The sequence below is a fragment of the Podarcis tiliguerta genome (assembly GCF_965153285.1).
Source record: "Podarcis tiliguerta genome assembly, chromosome: Z".
Taxonomy (NCBI): Eukaryota; Metazoa; Chordata; class Lepidosauria; order Squamata; family Lacertidae; genus Podarcis; species Podarcis tiliguerta.
Window position 1 is genome coordinate 16,860,116 of NC_139553.1, and position 19,507 is coordinate 16,879,622.

General features: G+C 46.5%; 1 long non-coding RNA gene across 1 annotated transcript; it reads left to right on the forward strand.

Annotated features, from left to right (window-relative positions):
* Positions 1–63: 63 nt before the first annotated feature.
* On the forward strand, positions 64–10,817 carry LOC310669176. Its single transcript, XR_014507062.1, has 4 exons — positions 64–177; positions 2,449–2,517; positions 8,224–8,298; positions 10,660–10,817. It is a non-coding gene; the product is annotated as an uncharacterized lncRNA (long non-coding RNA).
* Positions 10,818–19,507: the final 8,690 nt, after the last annotated feature.

Below are 19,507 nucleotides of genomic sequence, written 5' to 3' on the forward strand. Positions count from 1 at the left end.
ATCACGTGGGTTCGGCTTTCTCCCTCCGCCTCCTTCCTCTGCAAGGACTACAGGGCTGTCTTCGTTGTTATTGTCGACTGTTAATTCGCCACGTGGGTTACTCTGAAGCAAGACGCATGCTCTTTGCATTTTTTAATTTTTTTTTATTTCTGCTACTTTGCATGTCTGCTGAGAGAGGTAACTGAAGGGTGAAAAGCTAGTTTAAATATCTTTTCCATTTCATTATGTATCATTTCCCAAAACCCTTTAGCTTTTTCGTATTTTTTTTTCATATGTATTTTTTCGTATGTCCACATCATATGAAAAAACGTCCCTTCATTATGTTTACACTTCCAGCATTTATTTGACACAGGATTGCACATATTTGCCAATTTATTTGGCGTTAATACCATTTTCCTATCATTTTCCTTTAAAATAAAACAGGCTGTAAATTTCATATCCACTTGCCACAGTTTTTCCCATGAGACCATGTCAATAAAAGGTAAAGGTTGACCATTAGGTCCAGTCTCGGACGACTCGGGGGTTGTGGTGCACATCTCGCTTTACTGGCCGAGGGAGCCAGCATGCAGCTTCCAGGTCATGTGGCCAGCATGACTAAGCCGCTTCTGGCGAACCAGAGCAGTGCACGGAAACGCCGTTTACCTTCCCGCCAGAGTGGTACCTATTTATCTACTTGCACTTTGACGTGCTTTCAAACTGCTAGGTTGGCAGGAGCAGGGACGCTGACCTTCTGATTGGCAAGCCCTAGGCTCTGTGGTTTAGACCACAGCGCCACCCATGTCGCCGAAATCTGCTTTTTAACATTTACGTTGGTTTTCTATTATCATACTATATTATGGAAAATTTTAATTAAAAAGAGTTCTGCAAAAAAAGGAAACAAATCCCTCTCTGTCCCCCACCCATAGGCACTGTCAGAGTTCAAAGACACATTTCAGCCATGCAGGGCTTTTGAGTGCTGAGTAGAAAACCCCACCCCCAAATAACAACAGATACCACAGAGGCAAAATAAATATGATCTGGCAATTCTAATGTTTGTCCAGCAGAGGGCAATAGATTCACAGCATTTCATCCTGGTTCGTAAAACCCCCCCAAAACTTTTTTCCTGTACAGTACAGCAGACTTGAGTAATTAGATTGCAAAACTTGATTCCTATTTAGAATCATCGAGGTTGCCCTGCTATGTAGGAAATCCCCATACACTCTTTCAATAATGCTAGAACTTGGGTCACCCAATGATTGTCAGGAGGTTCTGGGCAGAAAAAAGGAAGGCTTGTCTTCACAGGACCTATAATTAGAAACCAAGGAAGGTGTTTTATTTATTTATGCCACTGAGCTATGGTCCTAATAAATATGCTGTCATATATTGAGTCAGATTCTTGTTCCATTCAGCTCAATACTGTCTACACTGACTGGCAGAGGTTCTTCAGGGTTTTGGGAAGGGGACATTATCAGCCCTGTCAATACTAAGATGGGACAAGGGTCAAACTCATAATAAAACAGCTTGTTGTGTTTTTGTTTCTGAACTGGGATAGCTCAGTTGGTAGAGCATAAGCCTCTTCATCTCAGGGTTGTGAGTTCGTGCCCCACGTTGCATAAAAGATTCCTGTATGGCGGGGGTTCGAATACATGATCCCCAAGATCCCTTCAAACTCTACAATTCTATGATTCTAAGATTAATACTACTTGCTTTCCATTAGCAAAAAAGGCAGAGCTCACAACTGGCTGGTTGTAATGGATGATACTGACCCCATAGAGAATGGTATGATAATTTAAAACACATATTCAAGGCTACTAACAAATCAGAAACTTCAGGCAATATTTAAAAACATGTCACATTCCCCATTCTGAATGGCAATCGCAAAATCAAAATGTTAACAAAAGCCGAATGCAGTAATAATGTCTAAAAGCAGTATTGAAACTCAAAACACTGTCAGAAATGGACCAGAAGCCTTTGAAAACAGCTACTTCTTCAAACACACATCACTAAAAACAACAGAGTGACCTCAACTCGGGTCAAGGGACCAAGAGTAGGGCCTCGTCTGAAAATCGGAGCATGCCAGAACTACTACTTAACAATTGGTGCCTGGGGTTGCTTCCGTCTCTCCCTTTTTCCTTGTGTGTCATGTCTTTCTGTTTGTAATCCTGTGGGTGTAGGCTGTCTCCTTGTAATTTTAATGTGTGCCTCCAGGTGCCTTTTCGGCTGGAGAGCAGGGTGTAAATGCTCTAAAGATTTTTTAAAAAAAAAAATCAACATCAGGTATAAAATTCCAGAAAGAGGTGTTCTCCTTTAAAATGCACAGGTCCAGCTAACATACCTGGGTGCCACCTGCCAGCAATGTGTGGAGCCAGAGGTGAAACTGGGAAGGGAAAAATATGTAAATATTGTTGTTGTCCAGTTGGTTGATTTCTGCACACACATGCAAACACCCCCTCTCTATTCTTCATCTAGGTGAGCGAGAGCCATTGTCAGAGTTCAAGGAGACATCCCACGCAAGGAAGAGTGGTCTGGCTCAAGAGGGTATGGGATGTTAGGGAGAGTCCTAAGGGCCACATGAAGAGGGCTAGGGGGGAGCACATTCTTCCACAGGACCTTAAAAGTTTACCATCACTGGTACTTGGCAACACCGTATTTTGCCCTGAACTGCTTATTTGGTATCTTCCCAAATCCTTTCTGATTGTACAATGTAACTTTAAAAGGTTCCCCTATATTTGTTCTGTCTCTTCATTTTGTGTCTGAAGTGGAACTGATTGATCTCTATTCAGCCTTGTTCAGACCCCCCCCCCCCGCAAAGTCCTGTGTGTCTAGTTCTGGACACCACCATTTAAGAAGGATATAAACAAGCTGGAATGTGTGCGGAGGATTCCAACAGAGACGATCAGAGGTCTGGAAACCAAGCCTTATGAGGAACGGTTGAAGGAGTTGGGTATGTCTAGCCTTGAAAAGAGGAGACAGAGGAGATATGATAACCATCTTCAAATATCTGAAGGGCTGTCATCTGGAAAATGGAGCAAGCTTGTTTTCTGCTGCTCTGGAGCATAGAACACGAACCAGTGGATTCAAATGACAAGAAAGGAGATTTTGTCTAAACATTAGGAAGAACTTTTTGATGTTGAGAGCTATTCAACAGCGGAACGGCCTCCCTTGGAAGGTGGTAGACTCTCCTTCCTTGGAGGTTTTTCAAGAGAGGTTGGGCAGCCACCTGTCAGGAATTCTTCAGCTGTGATTCCCGTAAGGGGTGGACTAAATGATCCTTGGGGGTCTCTCCGAAATCCATAATACAGTGGTACCTCCGGTTAAGAACTTAATTCGTTCCAGAGGTCCGTTCTTAACCTGAAATTGTTCTTAACCTGAAGCACCTCTTTAGCTAATGAGGCCTCCTGCTGCCGCCGCGCCGCAGGAGCACGATTTCTGTCCTCATCCTGAAGCAAAGTTCTTAACCCTAGGTAATATTTCTGGGTTAGCGGAGTCTGTAACCTGAAGCGTATGTAACCTGAAGTGTATGTAACCTGAAGTGTATGTAACCCGAGGGACCACTGTACTGTGATGTCCCTGATCAATGAAGGAGCCTGAAGCAGAAGAGGTGAAAAATGCAGAAAATATTCTTTTGGGGGGGGGGGCAGCGGCGGGAGGAAGGGGCATATAAGCCAGTTGTGTTGGCCTGTCCTACAAAAGAGGGGACAACGCTACCACTGGCAGAACAAGTAAGCAAAGATATAGCATAAACCTCCCAGACTAAGAAATCTTTGTCCAGGTCCTTGCAGGAGTTGGAAATGAATGGCAATGAATGATGAGGTGTCCCAAAGCTCAGGTAGGGAGGCTTAATGGACTATGAAAACGGTAGAGCGGTCTCGTTTCGGGTTTCTAATAAAAAAAAGTATAAGCCTAAGCAAAATTTATACCTGCTCACATAAGTTGTGCTGGAAACAAAAGAGGAGCAGATCCCCCCCCCCAAACCAACCACACAAGACTCCCTTCACTCCGTATTTGCCCAGAAAGTATTGAAATACTTGGCTTTAATAGGGCACTTTCCTGCCCATGACCTGCAGTTTCCTGAGATGCAGAGTCAACTCTGTTGGGAAGTGCCAGCTGCTGCTGGTATTATGCAACATTTTAGCGGGATAGAATATCATAGTGCATACGGGTACAGTGGGAAATTTTAGGGGCTAAATGTACCACCAGGTTTGTGCGTCTGGATCAACATGGTCTGGGTCATAAGATGTCTTTGATCAGATTGTGTTCAAAGGTGGACTTGCCTAGCAGTTTCCCAAACAAAGTCCTTTGTGGAGTGTGCATTGTTAAACTGTGGAACTCACTTCTGCAGGAGGCAATGACTGACAACCAGCAACCTAGGTGGCCTTAAAAGACGACCGGTCAAATCCATGGGGGATAAGGCTACTAGACATGGTGACCATTCTCTGCCTCAAGGATCAGAGGCAGGAATGTTAATAATAATAATAATAATAATAATAATAATAATAATAATAATAATTTATACCCTGCCCATCTGGCTGGGCTTCCCCAGCCACTCTGGGCGGCTTCCAGAAAATATTAAAATACTGTAATACATCAAACATTAAAAGCTTCCCTAAACAGGGCTGCCTTCAGATGTCTTCTAAAAGTCTGGTAGTTGTTGTTCTCTTTTTCTCTTTGACATCAGGTGGGAGGGCGTTCCACAGGGCGGGTGCCACTACCGAGAAGGCCCTCTGCCTGGTTCCCTGTAACTTGGCTTCTCGCAGCGAGGGAACTGCCAGAAGGCCCTTGGCACTGGACCTCAGTGTCCGGGCAGAATGATGGGGGTGGAGACGCTCCCTCAGATATACTGGACCGAGGCCGTTTCTGAATATCGGTTGCTGGAAACTGCAGGAAGAGAGAGGGCTCTTGCATTCAGGTCCTGCTTGTGGTCTTCCCCTATTCAGGGCATCTGGATGGTACACTTTGAGAACAGGATGCTGGCTAGTGGCCTGATCGAACAGGCTCTTCTTTTTTTAAAGGCAGACTGGAGAGAGTTGCAGGAGTTGGGAGATGCTGTGGCCAAGTCTGGGAAGACTTCCAGGGCCCTTTCAGGCCACGGAACAAGTCGAGAAGCCACCCGTCCCCCCCGTCCTCCCCCCTTGCCTGTTGTTTATTACAGCCCAGGTCCTCTAAGAGCCTTGCCTCTTGCCAGACCTTTGCCGAGGAATGTTAACACTTTTCTGCCTTCCTGTGGCTTATTCCTCAAGGCCTTTCAGCAAGTTGGCTCCTTCTCTCTGCCTGTTTCTGCTCTTAATTCCACCAGCCCTGATTGTGTTTTATGTTCCCTTTCATCGGCGGGTCAGATTGAAAGTTAAGATGTGTCAGGGCGAATAATAATAATAAAAAACCCCACTCCTTTCCAGGGTCCCTAAGGTCAGCTTCCTAGGCATACTCTTGCCTTCGTCACCACTCCATGGGGTGTCTTGGAGATACAGAGCGGCTCTCTGGCCTGACCTTTAAGCCCGCCTGGGATGGAGAGCCGGCTGCCAAGTTCTCCACCACTGGCTCTCTCCTCTGCCTTTAATTGCAGCCCAGCAGCGTAACCAGCATTGCCAACATTTTGTTTCAAGATGATGGGCCCTCCGGCTGGGGCTCATGTTTGGAGCCAGCATCAAAAATAGCAATTATGGGGGCAGACCCATAGCAGAATTTGTCAGGATCCATCATGGTGCCTTCTCAGTGGAGCTTGATAGATCCTGGGATTTATTTCTTGGGCTTTCAGACCTGGGGCTATAGCTGACATTAGTGCTGTTTGAAGACTAGTCACTGTTTGAAGACTATCCCTACCTGACTGGAAGGATACTGGAATCAGCAAGGGAGACCCACTTGACCTGAAGGTGCTGCTGTGCAATGCCAGGGCAATGATTCACAAGACCACTGCCATCCACAACTTGATCATGGATGGAGGACTTGACCTGGCATGTGTAATAGAGACTTGGTTGGATGAAGCAGATGGGCCTGCCCTTGCCGCTGCTTGTCCACCAGGTTTCTCTTACACACAGCAACCCAGGTCATGTGGGTGGGAGGGGGGTTGCAGTGATTTTTACGAAGTCATTAACGTGCACCAGGCGTCCTATTGGGAAGACCCAGTTTTCTGAGTGCATGTTCTGGAAGTTGGGCAATAGCGGCAGTACAAGATTCCTATTGGTGTACTGACTTTCCATTGCACCAAGAATTCCGTGCCTGAGCTGCTTCAGGTCGTGCCAGAAGTTTTCCTGGAGACACCTAGTTTGGTTGTCCTAGGGGATTTTAACGTCCATGCCAACATGACCTTACAAGGGGTTGCTTGGGACTTCGTGAAAAGCATGGCCTCCATGGGGCTGTCCCTGAATAAGTTTGGCCCAACTCATAGTCTCAGACATGTCTTAGACCTGGTGTTCACCTCTATGGATTTGGGTGATCTGACGCTAAGTAAAAGTGAAACAAAAGAAGTCCCGTGGTTGGATCACTTCCTGGTGCAACTGGACTTCTCCGCAACGCTTCCCCTCTGCAGGGAGGTGGGAGTGATTTGGATCATCCGCCCCCTCCATTTAATGGATCCAAATGGTTTCCAGAGGGTAGTAGAGGATGTTTTATCCCATGTTGATGGCCTTTCAGCTGATTCCCTGGTGGCTCAGTGGAATGCAGAGTTAACCAGGGCTCTTTACTGTCTGGCTCCGAAGCGCCCTCTCCAATTGCATGGAGCCTGGGCGGCCCTGTGGTTTCCCCTGGAGCTGAGGGCGATGAAACAACCTCCCTCCAGGCGTCAAGGAAATAAACAACTATCTGACTTTTAGAAGACATCTGAAGGCAGCCCTGTTTAGGGAAGTTTTTAATGTCTGATGTTTTAGTATGTTTCGATATATGCTATGAGCCACCCAGTGTGACTGGGGAAACCCAGCTAGATGGGTGGGGTATAAATAATAAAATGATGGTGATGATGTCCTATCACTTAACTATGACCCTTCCCCTAAAAATAAAGTAAGGTTCTACTCCTCATCGTTTTGAATAAAGAACTGAATTAAATAAAAACATTCTGAATTAATCAATTGGTTAGAGTGCCAGACTAAGACATGGGAGACCGGAGTTCCAATTTCCCACTCAGCCATAAAGTTATTTGGGTTTGACCTTAGGCCAGTTACCCAACCTCTTTCTCAGCCTAGCCTATCCCACAGGGTTGTTGTGAGGATAAAACAGTGTGTGTGTGTGTGTGTGTGTGTGTGTGTGTGTCTGTGTCTGTGTCTGTGTGTGTGTGAAGAGCCACATAATCTCCTTGAGCTCCTTGGAGGAAAGGTAGGGATGTAAATGTAATAAATTAATTACTGAAAATCTATAGCACACACTGTAGATCAAAATAGCTCAAAAAACCTTGCCTGTATGTATGCAAGCAGAGAGGTTGTTCTTTTCTAGCTAGAAGACTGCATTGGGTTTTATTATTTCTGGGGCAGCTTGACATTTGCTTCCTGATGTTGCAAGCTATTCTCAACCATGACTTTTCTCCCTCCGTTGGCTACCCTTATTCATATACAGTATGCATTGCAAGGGGTGATAATGCTCAGACTTTTTCAGACCTATCATAAATACAGACAGCCCAAGCCCAATGCAATGGCCTACAGGGGAAAGTGGGGGGGGGGGGGGAGAGAGAATTCAGTCCCAGCTGAAATTTGAGAGTCAGACAGCAGTTTGTTTAACATTCCCCCTTGTTGTTCTTGGAAGGAGCAGGCCATCTTGACAGGTTACCAACGCCAAGAGCAATCGGCGGCGGCGGCAGCAGCAACAGCAGCAGCAGCAGGGTGGGGGGTTGACATCTTGTTTTGTGATGCGCTGCAAGGATGTCAGAATCTGGATGAGGTGGGGTGGGAGTCTCTTCCCACAAAGGCTGGAGGGGTGGGACAGAGCTTTCGGGGTTCCCCTGATGTTTTCGTTTTGGTCGCTTGCAGGATACAGGGCAGACTGCTTTCCCGCTCAGACAAGAAAATATGTTTCCTTTTCCACCCACCCCAAGCACTACAAAATGGCTCAAGGGCCCAGCCATGTGTTTTGAAAGGGCTGCAGAAGGTTTCTGGTTGGCTTTGACCTGCAGGCAGTGTTGGGAGTGATCCACCCGCTGGGAGGCCCCAGCTCAACTCTCCAATTGGGGAAAGGTCATAGCTCAGTGGTAGAGCATCTGCTTTGCACATCCTTTTATTTAGCATCATGAGGACTAGAATCTTAACTTTATTTTTTTGACAGGAAATGCCCTAGCTCAATGGTAAAGCACGTGCTTTGCACCCAGAAGGTCCCATCTCCAATCTCTGGCATCTCCAGGTAGGGCTGGTAAAGACTTGCTGCCTGAAATCCTGGTGAGCTGCTGCCAGTCTGTGTAGACAAATCCAATGGTTTGACTCAGAATAAGGCTGTTTCCTATCTCCCTATGCTTCCTGTCTTCCAGCCCTTTATTCAGAACCACGAGGACTGGAATTTTACTGGGTTTTTAAGGGCCACACTCCAGTCGCAGAGCACCTGCTTTGCATCTAAAAGGTTCCACATTCAGTCCCTGATAGGGCTGGGAGAGACAGCTCTGTCTGAAATCCTCAAGAACTGCCACTAGTTAGGGTAGACAACAGTAGTGGCTGGTGTGTCTTGGGACTGCTTGGGCAGAAGGCATGGAAGCTGACAGTAGGTGGTGCTAATGAGCAGAACCAACTCATTCTAGTTTTGATCCCATCTACTCCCTGTTGAGTTCTTCAAGGGTAATGCTGAAGCTGAGGAGGAGGCAGAGGAGGAGGAGGAGGAGGAGGAGGAGGAGAAGGGAGTTTACTGCCCATGACCCAAGCAAGTGGGAGCTGGTTTAACAGACCACCTGCTACAGATGTCAGACTTGTGATCCGCAGTGCCTCTCCCTTGCCTGTGCTACTACATTCTCGATTTCCGTTCTGCATGGGACATTCCTGTGTGCTTTGTGATTCGTCACAACTTTTCCAGGTGCAATGGGTTGAGCCCATGGGCAACAAGGGTCCTGTTCTTTACTTATTTCAGGGACTCTTTGAAAACCCTGAAAAACCAGATTGAAACTTTACAGGCCAGTGTCATGCCCTGTGGTGGACCACCTCTTCCTTAAACACATTCCAAGCTCATGGAGCAGCTACCCCAAAAGCTAATGCTTTTCTAGGCTGCATCAACAGCAGTTGAGTTTCCAAATCAAGGGAAGTTCTTGTAACGCTCTAGTCTGCCTTGGTGAGATCCCCACTGGAGTCCAGTGTCCAGTTCTGGGCAGCTCAGTTTAAGACGGACATTGACCAGCTGGAATGTGTGCAGAGGAGGGCGACCGATATTGTTCAGGAAGCCAAGACTTATATATGAGGAACCATTGGGGGAGTTGGGGATGCTTAGCATGGAGAAGGGAAGGCTGAAAGGTGATAAAGATATCTTAAAAGCTGTCACATGGAAGATGGAGCAAGCTTGTTTTCCGTTGCTCTGGGAGGGGAGGACCTGAGTCAATGGGTTCAAACGACGAGAAAGGAGTTTCGGACTAAGCACTAGGAACAACGCTCTTCGACAGTAAGAGCCACTCAACAGTGGAATGGGCTCTCTCAGAACTCTGTGGTGTACCCAACTTCATTGGAGGTTTTGAAACAGAAGTTGGATGGCCATCTGTCAGGGAGTCTTTAGCTTGATTCCTGGCTTTCAGGGGGTGGGACAAATGACCCTTGCGGATCCCTTCCAACTCTACAATTCTATGATTCTATGACTCTGGTACACACACAACCACCAGGAATTCTGATCAGAAGGCGAACTTCAGGCAGCCCTGGAGTTCTGCTTGGTTTCAACTTGGCCTTGCCAGCTTGCTTCCCACACATGGAAAACAGCTCAGAAATTAGCAAGGATTTAAGCTTCTGTTTCTACAAGGCTGAACAGCTGTGGCCAGATCAGAAGATTCAGGGGCTGGGATGTTTTAGGATTGGGCTCAGAGTAGTAGAGTTGTCAGATCAAGAACATTCCAGACCCTGAGATTTCAGGGCCCAACCCTGACTCTTAGGGGTGGCCCTGGTGATGAGATAGGGGTGGACCCTGCAGAAGGAGGTTAATTGGGAGAGGGGAAGGGAGGAGTGCTGACTGGTGGATGGACAGGCACATCCCTGGGAGCGGGGCTCCTTCTGCAGACTCCCAGGGGAATCAACTTTCAGTTTCATTTCGGCAGGATTTCATTTGGGTTCTGGGATGCTGCTTATCAGGCGATTTGGATTTCTGTTCAAGAAGGGCAGGAAGAAGAAGCAAACAGAGAATATACTTTGGGCTTATTTTTGCATCGTAACACTTAGGGCTAATTTTTACATCACAATAGTTAGGACTTATTTATGTATTGAGGCTATGTAGGATTGCCAGGTCAGGAGCATCCCAGACCCTGAGATATAAGGGCCCGAACCTTAGATCGAGGGGCTGTCTGTTTGGTGATGTCACAGGAGGAACCCCCTTGGTGATGTCACAGGGGTGGGCCCTAGAGACGAAGGTTAATTGGGAGAAGGTAGTGGAGGAGGGCAGACCTCCCCAGAGTGTGTATGCTATAATTTGCAGCCAGTTCCTGTTAAGCTGAAGTTTGAAAGTTGCAAGCACAAATATTCAAATCTCTCTCTCTCTCTCTCTCTCTCTCTCTCTGTGTGTGTGTGTGTGTGTCTGTAATGATTGAAGGTACACTTGCCCACATGGAAGTTCAAGCCCTCCACCTGCCATCTGGAGAATTCAGATAAGACCTTGAGGTCTGGCAACCCAACATGACAGCAGTGAGGAGGAGATTCCTTTGAGGACCATTTCTCAATTGCTTATCCTTCTCCCACTTGGCTTGTATCTGGTGCTTTTTTGGTTCGTTAAGAAAAATCCAAAGCAAAGCTCACGTCATTGCAATGAGGGTTGGGGAAAGGTTGTTGTAACAGCAGCCCAGCAGGGTGACATCACTGGGCCGCAGGGTCAGGGCTGAGTCGGCTCCAAACGTTTGACTTAACCTGGTCTGACTCCTCCAGACGAGCCGATGATTCATTGCTCTGGTTAATTCCTTCATTTTGGCTGACCTGCTTCATTAGACTACGTTTTGCCTGCCAGATAATTGGTTTGGTGCTTTGACCTCATGTCCATGGATATACAGGCATGCAACTTTTTTAAAAAAGCACACCATAGAAGCCAGTCATTCATTTTTTTAAGTGGGGACTTAGACGGAGGGAGGTTGGACTGCTCCAGTTTGGTGGAAAGGTCCTGGCCTTGTTAAGAACATTTGAATAGTCCTTCTGGACCAGGTCAGTGGCCCATCCGTTAACCTCTGTATGACCATCCACATTGAAAAGCACTCTGTAAATATTGGAAGGAATCCCCACAGAAGTATAGAATGGGTACCACACCACAACAGGCAACGGATTTGATTTAACCTATGTGTAATTTCCAATAGGGACGTGGGTGGCACTGTGGGTAAAACCTCAGTGCCTAGGGCTTGCTGATCGTAAGGTCGGCAGTTCGAATCCCCGCGGCAGGGTGAGCTCCCGTCGTTCGGTCCCAGCTCCTGCCAACCTAGCAGTTCGAAAGCACCCCTAAGTGCAAGTAGATAAATAGGTACCGCTTTATAGCGGGAAGGTAAACGGCGTTTCTGTGTGCTGCTCCGGTGCTGGCTCGCAAGTTGCAGCTTCGTCACACTGGCCACGTGACCCGGAAGTGTCTTCGGACGGCGTTGGCTCCCGGCCTCTTGAGCGAGATGAGCGCGCAACCCTAGAGTCGGTCATGACTGGCCCGTACGGGCAGGGGTACCTTTACCTTTACCTTTAATTTCCGATAACGAAGATCATCTCAAAACAGTTCATGAAAACAACCAAAAAATCAAGAAACATGCAACACATCCTATTGCAAAACATATATACAATAAGTAAATGAATCAAAGTGATATAAAGTACAATCCCTCCCCCCACAAAACCCTTCCAAAATGCCCATCAGTTGTGCCGGGTAAATGTTAAGAACACTAATAACCCCTGACAGATGGTAGGCCTGTAATGCCAGAACTTGTGGATGTCCAGCGAAGTTGATGTTCAGGACAGATAGAACATTATATGTTCAGGACAGATAGAAGAGTCAGTCATGTGTTGCAGAGTCAATCATGTGATGCAGCAGCGAAAAAGGTGAATGCTATTCTAGTGTCCTGATCAAGGGAAGTAATAGTAATGCTCTATTCTGCCTTGGTCAGACCACACCTGGAGTCCCATTCCCAGTTCTGGGCACCACAATTTAATAAGGATACTGCCAAGCTGGAACATGTGCAGATGTGGGCGACCAAGATGATCAAGGGTCTGGAACCACAGCCTTATGAGGAACGCTTGAAGGAGCTGAGTATGTTCAGCCTGGAAAAGAGGAGAATGAGAGGAGATATCTCTAAATATCTTAAGGGCTGTCACATGGAGGAGGGAGCATGTTTGTTTTCTGCTCTGGAGAGTAGGACTCAAATCAATGGCTTCAAGTTACAAGAAAGCAGTTCTGACTAAACATCAGGAAGAACTTTCTGATAGTAAGACCTGATCAGCGGTGGAATGGACTCCCTCAGAAGGTGGTGAATGCACCTTTGTTAAAGGTTTTGAAACAGAGGTTGGTTGGCCATGTCAGGTGTTCTTTACATGTGACTCCTGCACTGCAGGAGGTTGGACTAGATGACCCTCCATGGTTTTTAGAAAAGGTTGGGGGATGGTTTTCTGAGATGGTGCACATTCATGCATATAGGCGTGAGAGTACCCAAATAGGAAAAATCCCAATGAGGAAAATTCTGCAAATGCAGCCAGAGGCAAGGCAATTTCTTATTTAATGTGATGTTTTGCATTTATAATGGAAATTAAGAACCAACCACAAGAAGGGATTCTTTAGCTGTGATTCCTGCGTCGCAGGGGGGTTGGCTACATGACCTTTAGGGGTCCTTTCCGACTGTATTGTCCTATGATTCCATGAGGTCTGTACCACCCGTGGGTTTTATAGCTGCCGAGGTGTGGCCTATGCATGCACGGAGCATCGAGACGCAGCTCATCTTTCCTCAGATGTCCGCCATGTGTTTGGAAGTAGGACAGTGATTACAAGACGCAAGAAGCAGCTGGATCCCTCTTGAATATTTTCTGTACTTAATCTCTGAGGAATGCAGAAATGTCTGTCTGTGCATCGCAGCCAAGATCAACTCAGTGGAACCTGGAGCGGGGGGGTGGGGGGGGCGGAGAAGCCAATATAAACCTTCATGTTCTGCGTCGCCGCGGTTTCCTTTGATGCTCTATCCCCGCCCCATGTAATTGCATAAGGAGAACTACTGTAGTGAAAATGTCAAAGACGGATTGCCATAGGTTCCTTTTCTTAAGTCTGCATGAACCAACTTTGGGCAGCTGCTGGTGGTTCCCTTCAACAGATCAGTGTTGGTTTGTTGGTTTATGAGCGTAGGAAGAGCCCTAATGGATCAGGGCAAGGGTCTATCTCGTTTGGTACTCTCTTCCCACTGTGGCAACCAGATGCTTCTGAGTGTTAAAGTGGTGCCATAGCGTTTTGAATTTATGGTGCAGATGTGGTCTGAGATGAGACAGTCACCTTCCTTGCTGAACTTTAGGCAGACAAGAAATACTTCCTTATTTCAGAAGGACATTTTAAGGTTGCATTGGGTTTTATGATAAATTTTTAAATCATTCTTATTCTTTGTATGATGCTGGGACGTCCCCCCCGTTTGTTTGTTTTAAAAAATAATGTACACTGCTTAGAATATTGTTAATGGTTTATTTGCAGGCAGCAACCATTTTAGGCATGTCCAATTTGTGCGCAACCGCACATGTGTGCATTACGCCAAACCCAGAAGTGAGCCCAAAACATCACAAAAAGAGGCTAAACGTGGAGGGGGGCAGAATGGTGTGTTTGCAGGCTTTTTCAATGGTGTTTCTAATATACACGATTTCACTTAAACATGTCGTGTGTTGGAATGTGTAACCCCACGTAAATTGGAAGTTGCCTGTAATAGAAATAAATAAAAATGTAACTAAATCAGGGCTGTCAAGTCTCTGGTCCTAAGAACATAAGGAGCGCTTACTGGATCAGGCCAAAGGGGCTCCATCTTATCCAGATATTAAAAGGGTCTAACTGTGTTTCTCAAACTTTGGTCTCCAGCTGTTGTTGGACTACAACTCCCATAATCCCCAACGAGCAGGACCAGGAGTCAGGGATGATGGGAGTTGTAGTCCAACAACAACTGGAGAGTGTGTTTTAGTCCCACACTTTGAATCTAGGGATCCAATCAATTATTTTATTAATTAGCCACATATGGGTGATGTCCACTATTTTCATTCCCACAGGGTCACCTAAAAACTCTCAGCACCCTCCACGAACAGCTCCCAGGATTTGGGGTGGGAGAGCTGTTCCTCTTTGAAGTAGTGCTGCGGTGCTTTAAAAGTATGGTGCTGATGTGTAGAGTAGAAAAATAATCCTGAAGCTGTTTGGGTTCCAAGGTTAGGAGTTATGATGGAGTGGGGACAAGGGTAACCAGCCTTCTGCTGGCGCCAATCCCAGGAGGCCCCAGGTCCCCGGGCACCCACAACATTTTTGCTATGGGTACCCATGGGTGCCTGGCCTCTGACCCCGCCCGCCGATCCTGCCTGTTGCGGTGCAGCGAGCGCCCAACATTGGGCACCCACAGTGTGTTGCCAAGCCATCACCCCTGCTGTCTTCTGAAATTTTGTAAGTTGCTTTCTTAGGGGAGCAGCTAGGATGCATGCCATTTTTCAGAATACAATTGCTGCCCAATTCCTAAAGCCACCTTAATGAAATGGTAGCTATGCCTGGCTGCAAGGATTTTTAAAACTTCAGTTCCAATGTGCCACAATCAGGAGAGGAGCTCCCTTTGGACTCTATCTCTGCACATTGGTTTTATTTCAATTTGGTCCCAAGCCTTAAAAGTCTAGTCCCCTTCCTCTCCACTATCTCTGCAAGTGAGGTCCCTTGCTAGAGGACCAATGTGGCTTTTTCAACAGCCTTTCTCAGCCACTCTGTTCTAGCAGATTCTTATTGATTTGCAAAATAATTTTCTGGTTATCAGATTATGTTTTTCAAAAAAAATAATCAAAAAAATGTGTATAACAAAACCCCTGTCTGTAATAGTCTGGGTAAACCTGCCCCCAAATCCCTTCCAGATGTGAGGCTGCAATGTGATACCATCTGTAGCCCATAAAAGGGTAGATCTCCCCCCTCCCAAACACACACACACATTTTCATACACATAGTCAGAAAGGTGGAAGGTAGATTCCTCATTCACCATCCCTTTTCGCTCATGTCTCTCTGAACATTTCTTATAGCTCAAGGCATCCATCCCTAATGTCTGAAATTAAATTTAGATACCTAGTTAATATTTCTGAATTACTGGAGGCCTAATGTAGGTAGCTGATTTAGCTAAGGCAAGGAGGAAGCAGGGAAATGGACTTGTGGGTTTGGTTCTGGATCTCCTACCTCCCCCCACCCCCAATAATTTGAGTGATGCTCTTACATCTAAAAAGGTTGACTTAGTGTGTGGGGATAAGAATGGACCACTTCTTGTGTCTCTGTATGAGTCATTCCTGACTGGAAGGATGCAAATCCTCATTCAGAGATCTGGTAGGCAGCGTCCTCTGAGGTTAGGAAATTCCACTTCTTCACTGAATCAGGAGCATTTGACTGCTCCAATCACACCTTGATGCAACAGAATTACTCTCTGTCCCTACTGAGCCTGCCTGGAAAGCAGGTATGCCAAATCTGTGCCTCTTAGAATGGCAATGGTTCCCACCTGAGAGGCGCCGAAACCCACCTGAAAGGTGCACGAACTGAGTTCCTGTGAGTTCCCCCTGAAAAAGCCCTGATTATTATTATTGCATTTATATCCCACCTTTTCCTCCAAGGAGCTCAATAGTTCCTCCCCTCCCCATTTTATCATCACAACAACCCTGTGAGGTCAGTTAGGCTGAGAGGCAGTGACTGGCCCAATGTCACACCCAGTGAGCTACATGGCCAAGTGGAGATTTGAACCCTGGTTTCTCCCAGTCCAGGGCAGGCACTCTAGCCCCCATTCTTGCTCTCTGTTGATCCAAACGCCTCCCTTCTGCAGACCCAGATTCCCTGCAGCGACCCCCACACCACTTAATCTTTCTCAAGTCTTCAAGCTGCCTCCTATTCTCTTCTCTTCCCTTCCCCTTTCTTTCCTTTTGGACTCTGCCGAGATCCGCAATGCCTTTTGCAGCCCTGAAATTCTGGTCCTCCTAAGTGATATCCCAGCCCTGGAGAACAACGCAGTATATGGAGTAGTCTGGGAACTATAAAGGCACTTTAAAAGGGGCAATAAACGTTTTGGGTTTCATATCACCTTACTGAAGAGGAGAATAACAGAGAGGCAGGAAATTTCAGTAGCAGACCCAGAGAAGGTCACCCGTCTCAGACACTACCTTAGACAAAAACAGCTCCTTTTATGAAGGCAGCTGGGGCTGCTGGCAGAGGCCCAAAACCTCCTTACAGGCTCAACTCCTGGCAGCGCTGAAAGGTGAGAAGAGGCTGTTTTGTCTGCATTCCCCGTAGATGTTTGAGAATTATTCCTTGGCGTTCGCTGTCCAGGAAGGCTTGGCGAGCATCGGTGCCCAACTGCACCACACTGATGCTGCTCAGGCTTATGGGGGCTGTGCCTGGCGAGGTGCATGGCGGCCACTGATTTCCTCACGCGCCTGCATTCCTGGATCAGCACCAAGAACTTTATTTCATTAAACTAATAGACCGCTTCATTGTAGGAAACCTCAAAGCGGTTTACAAAAGAATAAAACGGCAGGATTATTAGTATAAACAATTTAAAAGTTCAAAACAGTAAAACTAGCAGTAAACTAAAAACACGTCCGCGTTCTGGACAGACTTGCCTAAGCAAAAAATGTTTTTAACAGGTTCCATTGGCACAGCTAGCTGGGCTGATGGTTTCTGTAGTCCAACAACATTTAAGGACCCCAAACTAAAGAGCACTGGGGTAGGCAGTACTGAGCCACTTGGACTAATGTAAGCAAGCTTCCTGTGCTCCTATTTAGTTCATTGTGTTAGTCAAAATGATGAGGACTAGAATCTTACTTTTAGCAGAAGGGCTGTAGCTCAGTAGCAGAACATAGACATTGCATGCAGAAGGACCCACACTCAATCCCCAGTGGTTTTTCCAGGTAGGGTTGGAGATGTCCTGAAGTCTCAGAGGGCTGCTGCCTGTCAGGGTACTGAGCTTGCTTAGCAATATGGACCAATGGGTCTGAGTTGGTATAAGGCTGCTTTTTATGTTCCTATTTAATTCAGACCTTTATTTGAAACTGTGTGGTTGTAGAGGAGCCCTGGGTGACAGGGTGGAGTTGCTGTCAAGACAGCCGACCTGCCTGCCATCCCTCCCGGAGGTGAGAGTGAAAGCAAGTCTCATTCTTGAGGAGGGTTCAGAGAGTCCGTCAATTTCAGTTTGTCTCACTTTTACATTTTCCCTCTTTTAAGTCCACTCTCCACATTCCCACACCTGCTTGCTGCTTTTGATTTCTAAAAAAAGCACTCATGAAAATTTGCATTACCTGCAAATTTCTCCTAATACACACATTTTGGTGTGCAGTTTCCCCTAATGCACACATTTCTGCAAAGCGATTTCCCCTTAATGTAATGCAATTTTGCATGCAGCTTTCACCAATAAATTCCATTTAAAAATAAAATAAAATCAAAAACACACACTCAGCTGAAGAGCTGTATTGCAAAATCTGGAGAAGCACAGATTTTGAAGGGTGGCTACAGCCATTTCAGTCCACATATTATTTCACAAAGGTATGCCTTTTCTTTCTTTACATCGTTATTGTATCCCACTTCTTCCTCCAAGGAGCTCAGGGGAGTCTACGTGGTTCTTGACACACACCCCCTTAATCTCCACAACAACCCTGTGAGGTAGGTTAGGCTGAGAGGTAGAGATTGGCCCCAGGTCAACCAGTGAGCTTCATGACCAAGTGGGGAATTTGAACCCTGGTCTCCCAGGTCCTAGTCAGGACACTCTAACCACTACATCACGCTAGCTTTCTCTTTATATGCAAACTGAATTGAATTTCTGTATCCCATCCATAGTCCTGAGTCTATGGCTTTATTGCTGTATATTACACCCCTGTTTTTTGCTATGCAAGAACTGCACTGCTGTTTTGTATCCTAATTCTGTTTGCTCAGCTGTAACTTCGCTGAGTAACCACCCCCCACCCTTGATTACAGTTGACTGGACTTTCCAAATAAACAAGGAAGCAGGGAGGTTGCAGCTGAAATGAAATTCTCTCTGGTTTCTTCTGCTGTTGGTAGCGAACGAGCTTTAAGTCAGCACCAGTGGGCAAGCTTAGGGCGGTCATTGATAATGGCTGGATTCCAGCCAGATTCTAGTGCACTGTTGAATGTAAAGCAAGCAAGAGAAACATCTGCAAATCTTGGTTCATGTCACAGTCTGTTGCTGTATGACGTCACTGAAAATATAGCCAACTAAAGAGTGTCCATGTCAAAACAGAATCGCCCACACCCCAGACAAGTAGTTTGGGGATTTTTTTTATTTTTTTTTTTTGCAGCCTGAGGACCACATTTCCTTCTGCACAACTTTATGGAGGCCACATGACACAACTATGAGGACTAGAACCATACTTTGGGGTGAGGCTGCCACTCAGTGTCAGAGCACATGACATACACATCTAAGATCTCAGGTTCAGTCCCCATCAGGAAGGGCTGGGAAGAGACCCCCTGCCTGAAACCCTGGAGAAGCTGCTGCCAGTCAGTGTAGACAATGCTGAGCTAGATGGACCAGTGGTCTGATTGGTTTAAGGCAGCTTCCTACCTAGCACTGATGGGTCATCCAGTGTGTAGAAAATGCATGCCCCTGTTTGTTGTTCAAGGTGATGTTCTTACTTTTAGAGTGTGTGTGTGTGGTTTGTTTTGTTTTGTTTTCTGTGCTTAGCCAGGAGTGTGTCGAGATAGACGGCAGTGGTGCAAATGCATTGCAGATACTGAGCAAAGATTAATGTTGGCCTTCAGCGAATGTTGGTGGACATCCATCCTCCTCTAATTGTCCGTGACAGAGAGCCCCTGGCTTCCTTCCCAGACAGGATAAATAAATCATCCGCTCGGCAACACTAAACAGTCTGTTTAAGTTGGGATGGCGGTGCAGACGTTTTGAGCCGCGCCCCGCTTTCGGGAGCTGGGTCCTTCACCTCTAAATTTCCCGTGAATGTGGCAGGCGCTAATGAGGGCCTGGCTGAGCACACCTGCTGGATGTTTTCGGGTGGTGGAGAATTGAGCAGGTGGACATCACAAAGCAGGCACTGTTAGGGCCAGTCCTGCAAGGCACAGAGCACACCTGAGGAAGGCTTGGGAGCAGAAGGCATGAATGGAGCAAGCGGCTCTTTAATTCCAGTTGCCTGCTGCCCTAGCATTTAATTTCTAAAAGGAGGAGTGATGGGACTGCCCTCCACTTTATCAGTCATTCCTTTTTTACCTGCAAGTTCAGAAGCTG